At 39.4% G+C, this 19800-nt stretch overlaps 1 protein-coding gene and 1 pseudogene across 1 annotated transcript in view; one reads left to right on the plus strand and one right to left on the minus strand.

Moving 5' to 3' along the window:
* The window catches only part of Themis (thymocyte selection associated), a 202710-nt gene that overhangs the window by 110699 nt on the left and 72211 nt on the right, over nt 1–19800 (plus strand). The gene's annotated exons all lie outside the window — the stretch shown is intronic.
* On the minus strand, nt 8644–14206 carry LOC116894771 (annotated as a pseudogene).

The following is a 19800-nucleotide window of genomic DNA, read 5'->3' on the forward strand; positions in this document are numbered from 1 at the left end:
AAGAGACTGAGCAGTGAAAGGTAGGAATGGCTTGTTCTTGCAAATGGAAAGAAATTTAGCCTCATTTAGCTAAAAGCACAAGGCCTTTCTAATCACACATTTGACATCATGACCGGTCCAGGGAGAAAATGGACCTGCTCTGTTGTAATCGTCTCCACTCGCAGAAGTAGATTTCTCATTGTCTGTGCAGCTACAGGAAATATTGCTAATAAAAGCACATGTCAGTCTGACTGAAGCTGTTCTATAAAGCTCCGCTGGACCACTCTGTGAAACTGTTATTTCCTATTCTGAAAACTAAGTCTCGAATCACGGTTAAAAGGTAATCAGGTTTTGGCAGCGTGGTCTTGTCGAGGGGAACAGTAATTCAGAGTTGATTGGTGACACGGGCTTTTCAGGGAATAGTTTCAAAATGTAACATCGGGAAGAGAAGCAAACATACCCCAAATGGACATTTCCTGGAATTTTTTTAAGACATCAGGCTGTACTGATAAATACATTGAATTTTTAAAAATGTGTCTTTCCTAAACAATACAGATAAAATACTACATGGTTTTAGACTTTACTGCTTCAACTCACTATGACAAATCTTATGAGACAGTTTACAGGTTTTATAGACATCTTTGTAGCTGAGGGATCTTATCCAAACTTCCAAGGCCCACTGCCAATGGTAGGGCTGGCTTAGCACTCCTGCCTCTGGCCTGCAGAACCATGATCCATATTGGAAAGGTGTTGTGTGAGGACCATTTTCAATGAATTCTCTTATGTTCTTTGCATGGATGCTGTGCTTGTCCCTGCCATTGGGAACACAATATCATCTTCCTCTTTGTACAACTAGAAAGAAAAAAATCAAAAGAAATAGAACATTTATCTATATGTGTGTAATCTACAATATATATGTGTTGCTCACTTACACACACACACACACACACACACACACACACACACACACACACTCACACAACCCAAAAGAAATTAATATGGCCTCACCGAAGAGATAACTTTATGAGTTTAATTTACAAAGTTCATGTTTCAAAATGAAACTATTTTGTTTAGATAAAGTAAACTGGACTTAGAAACAATAAAATGTTTAGATATAAGTATCTTTTCATGCAAAAATAAATTGTGAGACATTGTTAGAAAGGTGTTTTATACTTCTTAGCAGATTCGTACCTGTGTGTGCTAAAGAGGAGGACCACAATTCTGCTAGGAGTCAACGCAGATGCTTCTCTACCTGCTCTGTTTTTCTTTGAGCATAGTGCTAAGTCTGAGTAGCCTGTTTTTCTTTGAGCATAGTGCTAAGTCTGAGTAGCCCTCACTTCGCTGAAGAGAATTTGAAGAGGAGAATTTGGATCAAGTACCCAAGGGAACTACTGTTTCATTTGATTTCTCCAGCAATTAGTTATTTTTTGATAATTTATTCGGCAGTATCGTTACCTGTGAACATGTCCTATCTGAGATCTGAAATATTCTGCATAGCAAGTGCTTTGTCCTGAACACATGTATAACTATTCTCAAGAGATGCTTAATCAGTCTTTGTCTAGTAGAGAACAGGAGGATAAATTTTCATAATGTAAAAAATATCTCACTGAAAACATTTTATACACAAAATTCACATCATTTCTGTGTAAAGCTAAGTGTTCCCCAGGCATCTCTCTGTTCTGCACACTAAGCATACTTAGTTGGTTGAGATCTGAAGAGACAGCAAATCAAACCAAAAAGAAGGGTCACTCCAGCTGTAGAGTATCAGAGGCCACCGAGAGGAGTCTGATTTCCCTTTTCTCTCTAAGATTGAAAGTTGAAGCCTTCAAAGGCTTTGGAGCAGATAACTGACTTGGGCTCTGTTGAAAGAGTCACCCTGATTCTAAGACACATCTAAGCCACTAACACCAGCAACGGCCAGGACCATGGGGTTTTGTTCCTACAGCTTTGGCTGCTGCTACTGCCAAATTCTTTTGATTTTGAAATTTATTTAATAATATTTAGACACCTTTAAAGCAAATACATTTTATTTCTCTAATATTTTATTACTTTGGGGAGAGACAGGAATTAATAAAGATTAAATAAAATGGCTTTGTCTAAGCAGAACTTATAAATTATAAACATGTATTATCTGATCACGCTAAAAAGAGAATCTCCACTGAGATCATTAAATTTTTATATCTTTTAAAGAAAATATTCAGGGCTAAATTTTTAAAAAGGATTTAGTTTCAAGTAGAATACTACTATCTGGAAATCTATTTTAGTGCCTTGTAATTACCAGTAAATTGTTACCCTTAAAGGTCTGGGTAGTTGGGAATAAGGCAATAATTATGATTCCTATCCATAGATTAAATGGAAATGTTAACAGTGAGGAAGAAAATAGTTTTCCTTTTTTCTTGTGATATAGAAATTGGAATTTATATTTGGCATCTAAGCTCCTGCTACTCAATAATGGAAAGCTTCAGAGTAAGAGTTAGAGAGCTAGTTCAGTGGTTTAGAGAGCTTGCTGCTCTTCCTGAGGACCTAAATTCAGGTTCCAGCATGTGATTTACGACTACTTGTAACTCCAGTTCTAGGAGATTCACTGCTCCTTTTTAGCTTCTTCAGGTGCAGGTACAGGTGCAGGTGCAGGTGCAGGTGCAGTTGGAGATGCAGGTGCAGGTACAGGTGCAGTTGGAGACGCAGGTGCAGGTACAGGTGCAGTTGGAGATGCAGGTACAGGTGCATTTGGGGATACAGGTGCAGGTGGAGGGGGAGGTACAGGTGCAGGTGCAGTTAGAGATGCAGATGCAGGTGGAGGTGCAGGTGGAGGTGCAGGTTCAGGTGCAGGTGCAGGTGCAGGTTCAGGTGCAGGTGCAGGTGCAGGTGGAGGTGCAAGTGGAGGTGCAAATATAGCTGCAGTTGTAGTTAAAGGTACAGGTGCAGATGCAGATGCATCACACCTACACACACACGATAAATATAATATTAAAAATAAAGTAAGACTGCAGAGTAAATCAGAAAATGGCACCAGATATTTAGCCTTAACTCCTGAATATGATTGTTAGGAAATGTATCCCCATTTTTCACCCAAATCACACAATCTGACTTCTTGTTGAAAGGCAACCAGTAAATAAGAGTAAAGGGTGATTGAGTAGCAAACATGTACTGTATGACAGGAATTGTATAGCCCCTCGGCTTCCATGAAGAGTAGGTTCAACAGATTCCAAAATCTGTATGTACTCAGCCCTCTACCCAAAATAATGTACTTTTTACTTAGAAGTCACACACATCCGCCTGTATACTTTAAAACATCTCTAGACTGCTTATATTACTGAGTACAGTACAAATACTATGTAAAAAGTTACTATACTCTATGATTGTGGAAATAATAGAAAGAAAATAGCCTATATATTAAGTATAATGGTTTATCAAAAAGTTCACTCTGGTTGGTTAAATCCATGTACAGTCTCCCGGATGTGGAGGGTTAAGCATTTACTGCTTCAGAGAGATTTATAGAATAACAGCCCTTGCAGATGTTGCTCACCTTCCTAACCAGAGAGGACAATGGGCCAATGGAGTCCCAGCATTCTGAAGATTGACGTTTGGGGAGTTTATGGTATATCCTCTGTGCAGGTTAGGCTACCACTAAGCTCTTGGTGTCCAACTTAGGCTATAATATGCTGAGCACTAATTATTTGCCTTCTCTCTTCTGAACATTTTGCTTTTTATCAGGATGTAATCTATCATATCTGTCTATTCTATCTTTCTATCATCTATTCATGCATGTATCTATCATTTCAATCAACTAATCAGCTATCTAACTGTGAATCATCTATTGCCTACCTACCTACCCATAAATTAATATTCTATTATTTCCTCTTTATAAATGCTTGCTGGAATGTTACAATTTAGTTTCTAGAGTTTTGGAAAACAACATTTTGATCCATTTGGATAGTCTCTCTCTCTCTCTCTCTCTCTCTCCCCTTTTCTCTCTTTATGTACAGTTTTTATTTAGTCATGGTAACTATTAATTTTAGGTAAAATATGTAGTAGTCCCTTCTTTCCTCAATTATCTGATTAAGAAAACAAGGATAAAAAGTGTGTTTTACAGAGTTGCTGTGAGGGATTAAGCAAATCATTCAGGAAAAGTGCTTAGAATAACACGAGGAATATAACAAATGCCTCATGAGACCCAGACAAACTCATTTTAAATAGATCAAACAGACAATGGATGACAGTGAATTGAAAATCTTCTACACAGCAAAGGAAGCCACTAAGTGAAAGGACGAATGAAAGAATAGAATGAAAGAAATTATTTACAAACTCTGCATCCCAAAGGTCCTGTTGTCCAGTTTCACCAGAAAGGAACTCTTAACAATTCAGTAATGGCAGCGATCAAAATGAAGATAAGACTAGATAATACTGAGTGTAGGGAGGACTTGAAGAAAAGCGGAGACTTTCTTTATATACTGTTGGTGGCATGTAAATGATTCCCAATATCATGCTTCCTCAGAAAGTTAGGTGTGGAGCGGTCATATGATTCAGCAATTCTTCTACTGGGCGTTGATTCTGAGGAAACACAATCACCCAGATGAAGAGATACCTCCATTCCAGCACTCAGTGTGGCGGGCTTCACAGTGGCTAATATCTGTAACCAGCCCATGCATCTGTCAGCAGAGAAGTGGATTAAAATATCTTGTACAGATAATCAGTGGAATATTATTCATCTGTAAAAGAGCCAATTCCTATCATTGCGATACTGTGGTTGGGACAGGAAACACAAATATTATTAAGCGAGTCAGGCACAGAATGGCAGGTGTCCTATGATCTAATGTGTATCCGGAACCTAAAAATCATCCCTTAGGGTTTGATGATAAAGTGGTTGTTCTTAGAGTCTGAAGAGGATGAAAAGGATGAGCGAGGTTAGAAATAGTTACAAAAGTACAGCTATGCAAAAGCAAGTAATTCGGATGCACTTCAGCACCGTAAAATACCTATGAAGGAACAATGAATTGTACATTGTCGGGTCTAAAAAGGGACAGTTTTAGAAGGTTTTCCATAGGGAAATGATAACTACTTGAAGATAAAGGTGTGTAATCTAATTTAAATATATACAATTTGTACACGTACCAAAATGACATAATGCATATAACTTTGATGGATTCATGTACTAGTTGAAAAATAAAGACTAAAATGTATTAATATCTTTACCTATTAATAAGCATGTCTTTTATTTTTATAAAGTCTGCTTTTATATTCATAAAATCGTGTTCTGCGTTTTCTGATTGCTTCATGGAGTCTTCCCAGCAGTTGATAATGTGGTTTACATTCCGTTATACTGAATATTCCCTGAAGCTTCTAGAAGCAATGACAGATGGCCAAGCTGTTGGAGGAATGGTGATCCTACTTACTTCTCAAATATGTAGGCTGCGAAGCACACAGTAAACGATATTTTCATCTGTTGTTAACTAAAATAAATAAATTAATTAAAAATGTGTAGTGTATAATGGGGTACTTATAACTATCAAAGTTGTTGATATTCTTGTGGAATATTTACATTTTATTGACAAAACTGTTTCTTAACTGACCCCACCCTCACCAAGGGCATTTGGGTATTAGAGGATAGGACTCCTTCTGTGCCTTCAATATCTACATCAAGCCTGTTGATGGAAGAGATGGCTTCCATGAATTAGCTAAGTATATAATTACAAAGTTCTGTTAAGAATATGTAGTGACACATTATTTATGATAGATAGCCATTAATCCTCTCCTATAAAAATAGCAATGTATAACATTTATCTCATTAAAGGTATTTTTATTTTTCGTCTATTCAGTTTTTGTTAGTGTTTTTAAGACACTGATAATAAGTAAGAGAAGACTGTGACCAGCCCTCCAGTTGATAATTTGTAAATTAGCAGAGACATTGTAACAATTTGGTACCTGAATTCCTTTCATGTGATACATATCAGACGAGGTCAGGTCTGAAATTCAAACCTAGGCCAGTATGGAATTGCTTCCCTGTAGCCCTAGAACTTACCAATCTGACGCAGGAGAATTTTGAGGTTGATGTTAGCCTGGGCTAACTAGTAAGTTTGCAAGTTCAAAGTTATCTCAGGGCCCCAGGGAAGTCATGACTCAAAAACAAATAAAAAAAGCAAGGGTTGGGGAGGGAAAAGAAGAAAGAGACAAGGGAGAGGATATGAGAGAGACCACAAAAAGTTTTCCTTAAGGTGTGCAGATGTATAGATCTGGAGAAATAATTTCTTCCTTAATAACCAAACTTTGACCTAATTGTATGTAAATTTTCGCATGTACTATAGATGTTACAGAGATATAAATAGCTAAATAGTCAATAGGGTGACTGGCTTTCTAGTCTGATCGTTTAAAAGTTTCACCCCAACCTGGGTGAAGTAATAACGATACCATATACTATCTGAAAAGACATCAGAGCACTAATTGGAGGCTAATCACAGTGTAGATGCTGGCTCTACCTCTGGGAGGGTCTTTCCTGCGTCACAACAGTCCCTTATTAAGGTCCACTTCATAGAGACATTCTCTATGCAAATATTTGCGTAGTTAGGAAAAGATTTGTACTTCAAACTAACAGAAATAAGTTTTATGTTCCCTGTTTAGTCTGTTTTAGGGCACATAGAAATCCCTGAAGAGTGCCTGTGTTTAAATGTCTGTGTTTGTGTGTGTGTGTGTGTGTGTGTGTGTGTGTGTGTGTATGTGTATGTGTGTGTGTGTGTGTGTGTATTACTGTATGTGTTGTGTGTATTGGGGATGGTGAAGAGAATATGGACTGAGTAGCAGGATGTATTCTACATGAGAGCAAGATCATTGCTTCAAGAGGGAAAACAAGCTCTACGGAGACACATTTCTACTAGAGAATGTTATCATCAGAGACATATTATCTCTTACCTTAATCTTATTTCACGTGGCTGGGTGTTCTGCACAAGCATATATTTTATTTGTATGATCCTGGTACACTCAGAAGCCAGCAGAGGATGTCAAATGCCTTCCTCCCCCCAGTCATCAGCAAGAGCTCTTAACTGCGGAACCGTCTCTAGGCTCCAGGAAATAATCTTTTATAACAATTCCTCATGAAATTCTTTCTTTTTGAGAAGGGAAGCTATACAGAGTAGTATCTTTAAGAGCACTAAGTTTTAAAAGTGGCCAATTCTAAATGCCTGTCATCAATGGAGCAACTAGAGGGCAGAGAGGTCGCAGGATTGGTCCTACCTCAAACAACTTCACCTGATTTAGCATCCATTCAAAAGGCTCACCCTTTTTAGAGAAGGGCGAGCTATAGGCATCTTTTAAGACCGTTATTCCACCTTACTGCACTGCATGAGAAAACACTATTTTTCACATGAGTCCTTCAACACAGGTGCTTTATTCTTAAAAATGTGGCATATATTTTTCTCTGATTTAAATTCTATTTGCTAAGTAAACAAGCAAAGCAAAATGAATGACGAGGTGATTGATGATTGACTTCATGCAACCGGAAGCCCTGAAGAGTATGCTAATCTCATTATCCCAATATTGATCCGGATGAGCTGCCTGTGTGTCTCCTCTCTGGGAGTCAATGCAGGCTTCAGAAACAGTTCAAAACTGTTAAATCACCCAGAGATCTGAGGTAGGAGTGATGCTGCAGGGAATGTCTCTGAAGTGAACCTCTACTTAAAGGCGCAGTTTATCATTCTTTAATGCATAGAGAAAAATCAGTCTGGGAGAAGGGCTTTCAATTCCTTCTAAAAGATGATAAAGCTGTGAGCAAAAGCGATTGAGCACTTAGAGGAATTTGCTGAACCCTGAGAGTGCTCTGTAACTATCGTTCTGATGACTGACTGATCGCACGGAGGAGGGCTGTACTTTTGGCTTTCTGTAGAAATTTTGTCTCATACAGCCTGGGTCTGTTTCTCAGGGGAGAGGGGATTTTGTCATTGTGCTGCGTGTAACTCCTGCAGATGTATAACAGGAAGTGGCACCTAAGTTAGATAAATCTGCTTCTGTGGAAGATAATAAAATTGCTCTCTCCTCTCCTCTCCTCTCCTCTCCTCTCCTCTCCTCTCTTCTCTTCCCCTCTCCTCTCTTCTCTCCTTTTCCTTCCTTCCTTCCTTTCTTCCTTTCTGCTGTTATCAACTTATATCCACATGTTTATTTCAGCATTCTCTCTGGGTCATTTGCAACAATAGTCTTAGACATAATTATCACACCTTATACACTGTTCTGAGTCAGGGGCATGAAATTGTCACAAGGGAGACATGTACTTTACTCTGCGTCAGGGGCATGGAGTGGGTATGAGGAGAACCAAGGAACACAGTTTGAGAACAAAACCATGTATTCAACCTAGCTTGTAAAAGCTGATTCTTTGGAGAGTTCAAAGTATAGTAAGGTTTATTACATCAAAATCCTTAAAGGTAAGTTCTAGATAAACAAACTGAGTACACAGTATATAGTTCTAAATGATCTCAAAGCTTATGATTAACTTAGTTACACGTAGTGGTGGGGGGGTGAACACTCTATTTATAAAGGCACGCAAGAGGCACTCCAGAAAAAAAAAATCATTCTCATATCACCTAAATCATGAACTAGGTCAATAACCTTGACAATGTCAAATGAACTAGTTATGATATCCTGATTAGTCATGGATAATAATTGGGACAGCATGTATCAATTTTATTTCTCATTTATTTGAGAAGTTGAAAGGTTAACACATTGCAAAAATGGGCAGATTTTTACCGATGCTTGTAGGGAATATTGGCAATGCTTAAGAAGCCACTCAAATCAATGGACCTTAGGAGCGAGAGACTGAGTGCAAGGGCAAGGACTTTGTGACATCCTTCCAGAGAAACTTCATGAAGGTCTGGACAGGATGAAGCCACAGGCTTTATTCCTACTGGCATTATGCCGTGTCCATGCTCCCTGCGGGAAATTAGATTTAGTGCCATTAGTTTTCTGCATTTACACGGGTCCTGGAGAGCCTTGTCTGAGACACCACAGTTACTCAGGTCTAGCCGCTGGACCCCAGGCTGTAATACCTGGCCTATATTGGAACCTATATCTGCCTACACCTGCTCATTATTTTAATCGGTCTGTCTATGATGTTGGGAGGCAAGTACTTAATGTCTGACACATATCTGAAAATATTGATTATTAGGTACCTAAGACAGATTCAGGAGTTGACTAACTTGGGTGTGATGCAGGCACCATGGCCGTTCCCTAAAGTGTATTATTTCTTCATTCTCCCACCGCTTTCACTTGTTCCACTTAAAAGTAAAGGTTTTTCCATCTGAATGGCTTTTAGGACTAGACTTTAATAAACACTGCAATGTAGTCTGGCTGGATGAAGTGCTGTCACATGCCACTTTCTAAAGATAAGGTGCAAAACTGCGTACAAAGAAAATGAAGTATTATGTTTTGATGGCTTCCTTTTAATGAAAGAAATGGTCTATATATGACAAAATGGATTACTGTCATACATATCTTCAATATTCTGGCTGCTCTCAGGGACTAGTAAATTTAAAAAGGTTAAACATGTGAGAAACATTCAAAGTTCAGCTGATAACTAGAATCCTTGGAAAGCATCTATAATTCCATTAAATAGAAGTGGGTAAACAGTTACTAACTGACAAAAGACATTGAAAACCTAAAATGCCAGTATATATTCTTTTTTTGTAATTATATTTATGTACAGAAAACTTAGTGTACATTTAACCTAGTTTAGTGGCGAGTTCTTTAGCCTTTGCCTTTTCCAGCTTGGCAATGCGAGCCACAGACTTAGGACCCAGGACGTGGCCTCCCCAGTGGCGGCGGATCTCCTCATATCTGTCATTATAATTGGTCCTAATAGCTTCCACCAGCTTAGCCAGAGCACCCTTGTCTTCCGAGTTAAACTGTGTGAAGGCAACAGTAGTGCCTGTCTTCCTGTGGACCAGGCGCCCCAGCCTGGCCTTTCCCTTGATGATGATGCAGTAGGGTACCCCATCTTTCGACAAAGGGCAGGCAGGAAAACCACCAGCTCAATGGGGTCTACATCATGGGTAGTCACCACCAGCTGAGCCTTCTTGTTCTCCACCGAGGTGGTGACTGTATTGACCCCCTGCTCGGAGGACAGGCGGTCTCTCAGTTGGGACATCCCCTTTGCCCGCAGCTTTCTTCTCAGCGAGGGCCAACAGCCTTTGCTTCTTCTCCTGCTCTGTCTCTGGCCTGTACTTGTGGGCAAGCTTAAGCAGCTGAGTCGCTGTCTGCCTGTCCAGGGCCTGCGTGAACTGGTTGATGGCAGGAGGTGCTTTGAGCCGCTTATAGAGGATGGCTCTTTGCCGCCTGGTGTAGCGGGGCCATTTGATGAAGCGCGTGAGATCTCTTTTGGGCTGGATGTCCTGCCCAGTGCCGAAGTTCTTGGGCCTTCTCTCAAACAAGGGATTGACCACCTTTTTGGCCTCCTGTTTCTTGACCATGCCGGGGGCCGGGGTCACCTTCCTCCCCTTGGCCTTCTTTCCTTTGGGCATCTTGCTCGGCTGGAGAGAGAAAGAAGAGGGAATTGTGGGTGATAAGTACAAGTATATATTCTTTATATATAATCAAAATTAGCTATAATGACACAGGTTGAATGTAAAAGAATAGGAAGAGATACTCATTGGTTATATGTGTATCTGACATTGAAGAGGAGGAACAGTTTTTTTAAAAAAATGAAAGAAAATTTTCCTTTTGTAAATTGAATTTAATCGTAATATCATTTAACTTGGGCTGTAGAAAATGTGGTCAGAGGCGTTTTCTTTCCTACATGAATAGCTTTCTATTCTGAGTATTGGATTGCTCTCTCTCTCTCTCTCTTTGCCTCTCTCTCTCTCTCTTTGCCTCTCTCTCTTTGTCTCTCTCTCTTTCTTTGTCTCTCTCTCTCCCTCCCCCTCTCTCTTTCTCTCTCTCTCTCTCTCTCTCTCTCTCTCTCTCTCTCTCTCTGTGTGTCTACACAAACACACCCACACGTACACACACACACACACTGCACATACACACAGACCCTTATACACACAAACTCATGAACATACATACAGACACATACACATACACACACACACTCATTCCACACATGCACACACACTCATTCCACACATGCACACACATGAGCCAGAGATCTATATACCCATACTTTTTATGCCATTAGTTTACTAGCACTCCCAGATGAGAATGCCCTGAGATTTCTTGGTTTCCATTGGAAACGACTATAGAAAACGACCCACAAGTATTTTCCTTTGTCATATTCTCACCTCCGCAGTAGTGAGTTGATCAACATTGCTATGATCTTAGTTCCCCAATGAAACATTGCTGGTGGACCCTGTGATAGGAAAACCAGTCATTCCTTTAGAGAAAACTATAAAACTCCAGCTGTCATGGTCATTTCACATGTACCTCAAAGTGAAAAGGCACTCAAGCAAATGATTGATAAATCATCCCCTTCAGAAAACCCAGCTGATGTTTGCAATAGGACAAATACCTACTGCTCTTATTGAAAAAACAAGTCTTAATTTATTATGGGAGCATCAGGCATACTGAAGGGAACAGAGCTCACAGGGCAAAGGTTCTGAGCCCCCATCTGACTGGTCACACACAGTGATTGTTTTCCAGTTTGTGTTCGTGTGTGTGTGTGTGTGTGTGTGTGTGTGTGTGTGTGTGTGTGTGTGTGTATGTGCACACATGTGTGGAGACAAATGCTTGACATTGGATGTCCTCTATCTCCCTCTACCTTATTCTTTGAGGTAGATTCTCTGGATGATCCTAAGCTTACTAATGGGCTAGACCTGTTGGTCAACAAGCTCTCTTTGCAGTCCCCGGTACCCTGGATTTTTAAATGGATGCAAAGAGCCCAAATATAATTTAGGCCCTTTACCTACACAGATGCTTCCCAACCCCTAAAATACTTGGTCATACATAGTTCAAAGCAATGATCTAATTAGCACACTATTTTCAAATGCCAACATTGTTTTCATTGTAAGTGTAAGTATTTGAATAAAAATTTAGTCTTTCTTAGCCTATTCTTTCATGTGACAATCTTTTGTTTCTTTTGATATTTCGAATACTGAAACTTTGAGTTGAAAATATGTTTTCTTGTTCATAATGTCTCAGGTCCGACTATGAAGAGTGTTCCATAGATCAAAGGTGCTATAATTTCATTTGAATCGACCCTGTCATACATAGGCATTATAAAGCTAAAATAACTTCTGAAAATAAAAGGAGGAAGAGGGCAGATGAGCTAATTGTATAGGTAAAACAATTACTGAAATCATTTGCTATTAACAAAGGGCAAGAAATAGGGGACAAAACGGATAGAAGAATATTTAAAATGTTGTCCATTTAAACTCCATCACTTCGGTAAATGCTAATGTGGATGGGTACGTACCTTATCTAAACCTCAGGGCAGACTAAGTAAGAAATAACATTGCATGCATGCTTCCTACAAAAAATATATATGGGAAATATAAAGGTATAGTTTCAAATTCAAATAATGGGGAATGGGAGAGGGAGTAAATGCTGTTAAATTACTACCAAATACTCTTCAAAAGAAAGCTTAGAAGCTTTACATGACAAGGAAGATTTCACAGAAAAGAATATAGCTGAACATAAAAAAACAAAATTTTATACTGAGGAAATGTTTGTTCTTTAGGAAGATATTGTGGTTTTAATGCATATGCACCTAATTGTTTGAAACACATAAAATAAAAAATAAAAGTGTGTTAGGGAAAAATAGGCAAATTTACAGTTGTCTTTTATAAGAACTGCCTTGGAAATGGTGTCCCTTCACAGCAAAAGAACAGTGACAGAGAGAGAAAGAGAGAGAAAGAGAGAGAAAGAGAGAGAGAGAGAGAGAGAGAGAGAGAGAGAGAGAGAGAAGAAAATTTAAAAGGTAGGTCTAAATTGGTTGTATTTATTTTACTGAAACCGCCATTCAAAACCATACTTTCTTTGTAATTCTTTGAAAATTCATTGAGAAGTATAACTTATATCTGCAGCAACTATTTATTTTCACAAAAATGATTCCAACAGACAGTAGAAGGAAAGAAACATGTTCCTGTGAGTTGGGGATCTTAGGCGAATGGTCTGACTCAGGATGTCTTATGATACTACAGTTAGAGTTACAGCTCAGGTCTTCCTCATCTGAAGCTTCTAAGGTCATAGTGTGCCCAGCCAGGCCTTTGGGGCTCTAACGCACAGCCACACACACAGGCCTCTCCACAGAACCGCCAATCTATTAGCAGCTGGCAAGGAGATAACTCTATAACCCAATTTCAGCAAACATATTCTCTCAAATCTGAGTTATTCTACTGTTAGAAGCTGGTTCCTAAAATCAACCCACTTTCGACGTCAGGGAATTAATTATCCAGGAGAATGAGTACAGGCAACAGTGATAGCTGGGGTTAGTTTATCACCTGTTATCACATAATAGGCTAGAACATAGAAGAGTGTTTGCAGATTTAGAGAATGAATGGATAAACCACACATAGTAAATTTTTTAATACAATGGGATTAGCTAGAAATCAATAATTTATTGATTCAAAAAATTTTAGAAAAGTGCCTGATTATTTGGCTCACAAGGCCAAGTACTAAAGGATTCAGAATTTATAAAGGAAATCAGAAAATAATTTGAATTTTTAGAAATACAAAGTACCACACTATAATTTTCTAGTGTAGCTCATGTGATGTTATACATACATTCATGGCTTTAGTTTCTCATGACAATTTTGTCTTCTGCCTTAAAAGTGCTGAAGAGTAGAAAAGAGTAAAGAAAATGAATTAATCAATAAAGATAGCAGCTGAAATTAAAACAACATTTAAAACAAAAATTGTAGCCAAGTTGTGAGATTTTGAAAACAAAACAAAACTCTTGTTTTTTATTGTTTAATTTTTTATTGCATACATGTTTATGGGGTTTGCAATTTGTTAAGAAAACATTTTTATTGGATATTTTTTATTTACATTTCAAATGTTATTCCCTTCTCTGTTTTCCCGGACATAGCCCCCTATCCCGTTCCACTCCCCTTCTTCTATAAGGTTGTTCCCCTACACATCCACTCTCCTTACCACACACCCGAAATTCCCCTGCACTGGGGGTCCATCTTTGGCAGAACCAAGGGTTTCTCTTATTGGTGCCCAACAAGGCCATCCTCTGCTACATAAGGAGCTGGAGCCCTAGGTCAATCTTTGGGTAGTGGTTTAGTACCTGGGAGCTCTGGTTGCTTGGCATTGCTGTTTTTATAGGGTTGCAAGCCCCTTCAGCTCTTTCAATCCTTTTCCTAATTCCTCTAACGGGGATCCATATCTCAGGTCAATGGTTTGCTGCTAGCATTCGCCTGTATTTGACATGCTCTTGCTGAACCTCCCAGGAGACATCTATATCCAGTTCCTGTCAGCATGCACTTGTTAGCTTCATCAAACTTATCTAATTTTGGTGGCTGTATATGTATATGGGACACGTGTGGGGTAGGCTTTGAATGGACAATCCTTCCATCTCTGCTCCAAACTTTGCCTCCATATCCCCTCCTATGAATATTTTTGTTCCCCCTTTTAAGAAGGTGTAAAGCATCCGCACTTTGGTCATCCTTCTTGAGCTTCATGTGGTCTGTGATTTGTATCTTGGGTAATTCGAGCTTTTGGGCTAATATCTACTTATCAGTGAGTGTATACCATGTGTGTTTTTCTGTGACTGGTTTACCTCACTCAGGACAATATTTTCTAGTTCAAACCATTTGCCTATGAGTTTCTGAAGTCGTTTTTCATAGCTGAGTAGTACTCCATTGTGTAGATGTACCACAATTCCTGTATCCATTTCTCTGTTGAAGGGCATCTGAGTTTTTTCCAGCTTCTGCCTGTTATAATTAAGGCTGCTATGAACATAGTGCAGCATATGGTTTTGTTGTACATTAGAGCACTTTTCGGTATATGCCCAGGAGAGGGATAGCTGGGTCCTCAGGTAGTACAATGTCCAATATTTTGAAGAACCTCCAGACTGATTTCCAGAATGGTTGTACCAGTTTGCAGTCCCACCAACAATGGAGGAGTGTTCCTATTTCTCCACATCCTAGCCAGTCTGTTGTCACATGAGTTTTTGATCTTAGCCATTCTGACTGGTGTGAGGTGGAATCTCAGTGTTGTTTTGATTTGCCTTTCCCTGATAACTAAGAATGTTGAACATTTCTTTAGGTACTTCTCAACCATTTGATACTCAGCTGAAAATACTTAGTTGAGCTCTGTCTGTACTCCATTTTTAATAAGGTTATTTGGCTCTCTGGAGTCTAACTTCTTGAGTTCTTTGTATATTTTGGATATTAGCCCTCTATCAGTTGTAGGATTGGTAAAGATCTTTTCCAAATCTGTTGGTTTCTGTTTTGTCCTAATGACAGTGTCATTCGTCTTGCAGAAGCTTTGCAGTTTTATAAGGTCTCATTTGTCAATTCTTGATATTAGAGCATAAGCTATTCATGTTTTGTTCAGGAAAATTTCCCTAGTGCCTATGTGTTTAAGGCTCTTCCCCACTTTTTCTTCTTAGTTTGAGTGTATCTGGTTTGATGTGCAGGTCCTTGATCCATTTGGACTTAAGCTTTGTACAGGGTGATAAGAATGGATTGACTTGCATTCTTCTACATGCTGACCTCCAGTTGAACCAGCATCATTTGTTGAAAATGAAATCTTTTCTCCATTGGATGATTTTAGATCCTTTGTCAAATATCAAGTGACAATAGGTATGTGGGTTCATTTCTGGGTCTTCAATTCTATTCCACTGATCTACCTGTCTGTCTCTGGACTAATACCATATATTTTTATCATTATTGGTCTATAATACTGCTTGAGGTCAGGGATGGTGATTCCCCTAGAAGTTCTTTTACTGTTGAGGACAGTTTTCACTATCCTGTGTTTTGTGTTATACCAAATGAATCTGCAAATTGCTCTTTCTATCTTTATAAAGAATTGAGTAGAAATTTTGATTAGGATTGCATTGACTATGTAGAGTGTTTTTGACAAAATGGCCATTTTTACTATATTAATCCTGCCAATCCATGAGCATGGAAGATCTTTCAATCTTCTGAGACCTTCCTCAATTTCTTTCTTCAGAGACTTCAAGTTCTTGTCATACAGATCTTTCACTTGCTTGGTTAGAGTCTCAGCCTGTTCATGCTTTGAGTAGAGGAGGGCTACTGATTTGTTTCAGGTAATTGTATACCCCGACACTTTGCTAAAGTTGTTTATCAGGTTTAGTATTCTCTGGTGGAACTTTTGGGGTCACTTAAGTGTACTATCATATCATCTGCAAATAGTGATATTTTGACTTCTTCCTTTCCAATCTGTATCCCTTTGACATCCTTTCATTGTCTGATTGCTCTGGTTAGGACTTTGAGTACTATATTGAATAAGTAGGTAGAGAGTGGGCAGCCTTGTCTACTCCCTGATTTTACTGGGATTGCTTCAAGTTTCTCTCCATTTAGTTTAATGTGAGCTACTGGTTTGCTGTATATTGCTTTTATTATGTTTAGGTATGGGCCTTGAATTCCTGCTCTTTCGAGGACTTTTATCATCAAGGCCCGCTGAATTTTGTCAAATACTTTCTCAGCATCTAATGAAATGATCATGTGGTTTTTTTTCTTTGAGTTTGTTTATATAGTGGATTACGTTGATGGATTTCCATATATTGAACTATCCCTGCATCCCTGGGATGAAACCTACTTGATCATGATGGTTGATCGTTTTGATGTGTTCTTGGATTTGGTTTGCAATAATTTTATTGAGTATTTTTGCCTTCATATTTATAAGGGCAATTGGTCTGAATTTCTCTTTCTTTGCTGTGTCTTTGTGTGGTTTAGGTATAAGCATAATTGTGACTTCATAGAAGGAATTTGGTAGTGCTCCTTCCGTTTCCATTTTGTGGAATAGTTTGGATACTGTTTATATGAGGTCTTCTATCTTTGACAGTTGTGTCAATGTTTTCTATGGTATCTTCTGGCCCTGATATTCTCTTTTCTATCTCTTGTATTCTGTTGGTGATGCTTGCATCTATGATTCCTGATCTCTTCCCTTGGTTCCCTATATCCAGGGTTGTCTCCCTTTGTGCTCTCTTTATTGTTTTTATTTCCATTTTTAAATTTTGGATGGTTTTCTTCAATTCTTTCACCTGTTATGTTTTCTTGTAATTCTTTAAGGGAATTTTGTGTTTCCTTTTTAAGGGCTTCAACTTGTTTATTTGTGTTGTCCTGTATTTCTTTAAGGGAGTTATTTATGTCCTTCTTAACATCCTCCATCATCATCATCATCATCATCATCAAATGTGATTTTAAATCTAAATCTTACTTTTCTGGTGTGTTTGGATATCCAGTATTTGCTGTGATGGGAGAACTGGGCTCTGATGATGCCAAGTAGTCTTGGTTTCTGTTGCTTAGGTTCCTGTCCTTGCCTCTCACCATCAGATAGTCTCTGCTGTTAGCTTGTCTTGCTGTCTCTGACAGTGTCTTGACCCTCCTGTAGGCCTGTGTGTCAGCACTCCTATAGATCTGTTTTTTTTTTTCAGTTGGATCTGGGAACAGAGAGCTCTGCTCTCAGGTGTGTAGCCACTCCTGGGGATTGACTTTCAACTCTAGGTACAGACAGAAACCTGAAGGGTCCTGTCCCTGACTTCTCCTAGGTCCCTGTGCACAAGGGGGGCACAGATGTTACTAGGTGATTTCCTCTTGGGTCAGGAATGTGGGCATAGAGTAGTCTCCTCTGAGTTCTCATGAGTGTCTGCACTTCTGAGGGTCCAGCTCTCTCCCCCATGGGATTTTGGGTGCAGGGAGTTGAGTGACAGGTTAAGTTCAGTTCTGGGCACAGGCAGGATCCAAAATCTCTTCAAAGGTTAAATTAATAGAAAAAGATGCAGGATGATGAACCAGAAGACCCAGTGTTGTTAACTGCTACTTGTCTCCCACCTTTATATATTTATTATGATTCAAATAAAAATTACAGTTGATTTCCTGATACTAGTAATTGACACATTAATATGAAATGCAAATGGTAATATAAAGAAAACCTTAAATAGTTAAAGCAATTGTGTAAAAGGAAGCCATGTATAGGCAAAACACCACTATCAATACGCAGACAGTAATGAAACAGTGTGGCGCCAGTATAAGAAGTGGAGTAAGGGGTTGGGGATTTAGCTCAGTGGTAGAGCGCTTGCCTAGCGAGCGCAAGGCCCTGGGTTCGGTCCCCAGCTCTCAAAAAAAAAAGAAGAAGAAGAAGAAGAAGGAAGAAGAAGGAGGAGGAGGAGGAGGAGGAGGAGGAGGAGGAGGAGGAGGAGGAGGAGGAGGAGGAGGAGGAGGAGGAGGAGGAGAAGAAGAAGAAGAAGAAGAAGAAGAAGAAGAAGAAGAAGAAGAAGAAGAAGAAGAAGAAGAAGAAGAAGAAGAAGAAGAAGAAGTGGAGTAAGGAAGTGTCTCAAGCCCACTCATACCTGCCAACAGGCTTTCAACAAAATCTCCATGGGATTCAATGGGCACGTGCATTCTTTTCCTTAAATGACAGTTGTTTGGGGGCTGTTGAGACAGTTCAGGATGTTTACTGCCCTTACAGAGGACCCACATTTGTTTCCAGCACCTACACGGGGCAACTCATGAGCACCCAAAACTTCAGTTCCAGGGAATGTCCTCTGCATGCCTCCAGGCACTGTACAAATGGCACACATCGTCCTTCCCTCCCTCCCTCCATCCTTCCTTCTCTCCCTTTCTCCCTGAGCACAAATAAAAGTAAATGAAAATAAAAAGATACTCATCTGTTTATAAATCAGATTCTATAGGAAGACAACTCATCCATGGTTTAAAAACTATCAATTTTCCTGAACCTGATTTACATGAAGAAATTATGGTCGCAGGCAGGATCAAGAGAGAGAGGTGGGTATTGATAGTTTAGGGAGATTAATGAGTATGTTTTTAATGTGGGAGGAACAGGAATCATGTTTGGCTAAAGGATAGCCTGTCTCCAATCACTGGACCCCATCCATGCCTCATTCCAAGGCTCTGGATTGTAATCTACTACTGTGATTTGGGAGTGAAATATTCCCCAATATTAGGCCTGTATATTTTAATGCTTGACTCCCAGATTCTGGGACAACTGTTTGGAACACCTGTGGGGCCTTTTTGGAGAAAGAGTTTCTAAAGAAGAGCTTTGACGTTCTATAGCTGGGTCCCACTTCCTGTGCTCCTCTCTGCTTATACAATATGACCAGTCGGTCTCCCGCTCCAGCCAGATGACTTTCCCTGCTATCACGGAACTTCTCCCTGTGAACGGTCAAGGAGAATAAACTATGCCTTACTTATATTGGCTCTCACCATTTTGTCATACAATGAAAACAGTGACTAATGCATTTTTTTTTTTTTTAAATTGGGTTTGCACTTTTCATGCGACTTTTCAGCCAGCCAAGCTGTGGTGAAAGCATCTTTGCTGTGGTACGCCTGATAAGCCAGAAAGGGTTGGGTAGGTTGTCCTTTGCTCTTTATAGCCCCAACCTACCAGGTAAGAATTGGATATTGGAGAGTCAACCGTCAGAGCATACCACCAGTGCTTAGCTTTCTTCACTCCACTGTCAGGCAGAGAATAAAACAGCATGGATGAAATGTCCATGTGATATTTGTCTCCATGAGCTGGGCGTGGTTCCTTCAAAGTGGTCCAAAACGTTGTACAAAGCCACAGGGTCTTGGGAAGATTTGTGACACAGCAACAGATAACTGAGCTATGTAAGTCACCGACTGTATAAGAAACGCAGAATGATTAGATTAAAAATGAGTAAGTGTGATAATTACATCTCACCCTTAACTCTGGTCC

The sequence above is a fragment of the Rattus rattus genome, chromosome 2 (genome assembly GCF_011064425.1).
Source record: "Rattus rattus isolate New Zealand chromosome 2, Rrattus_CSIRO_v1, whole genome shotgun sequence".
Classification (NCBI taxonomy): Eukaryota; Metazoa; Chordata; class Mammalia; order Rodentia; family Muridae; genus Rattus; species Rattus rattus.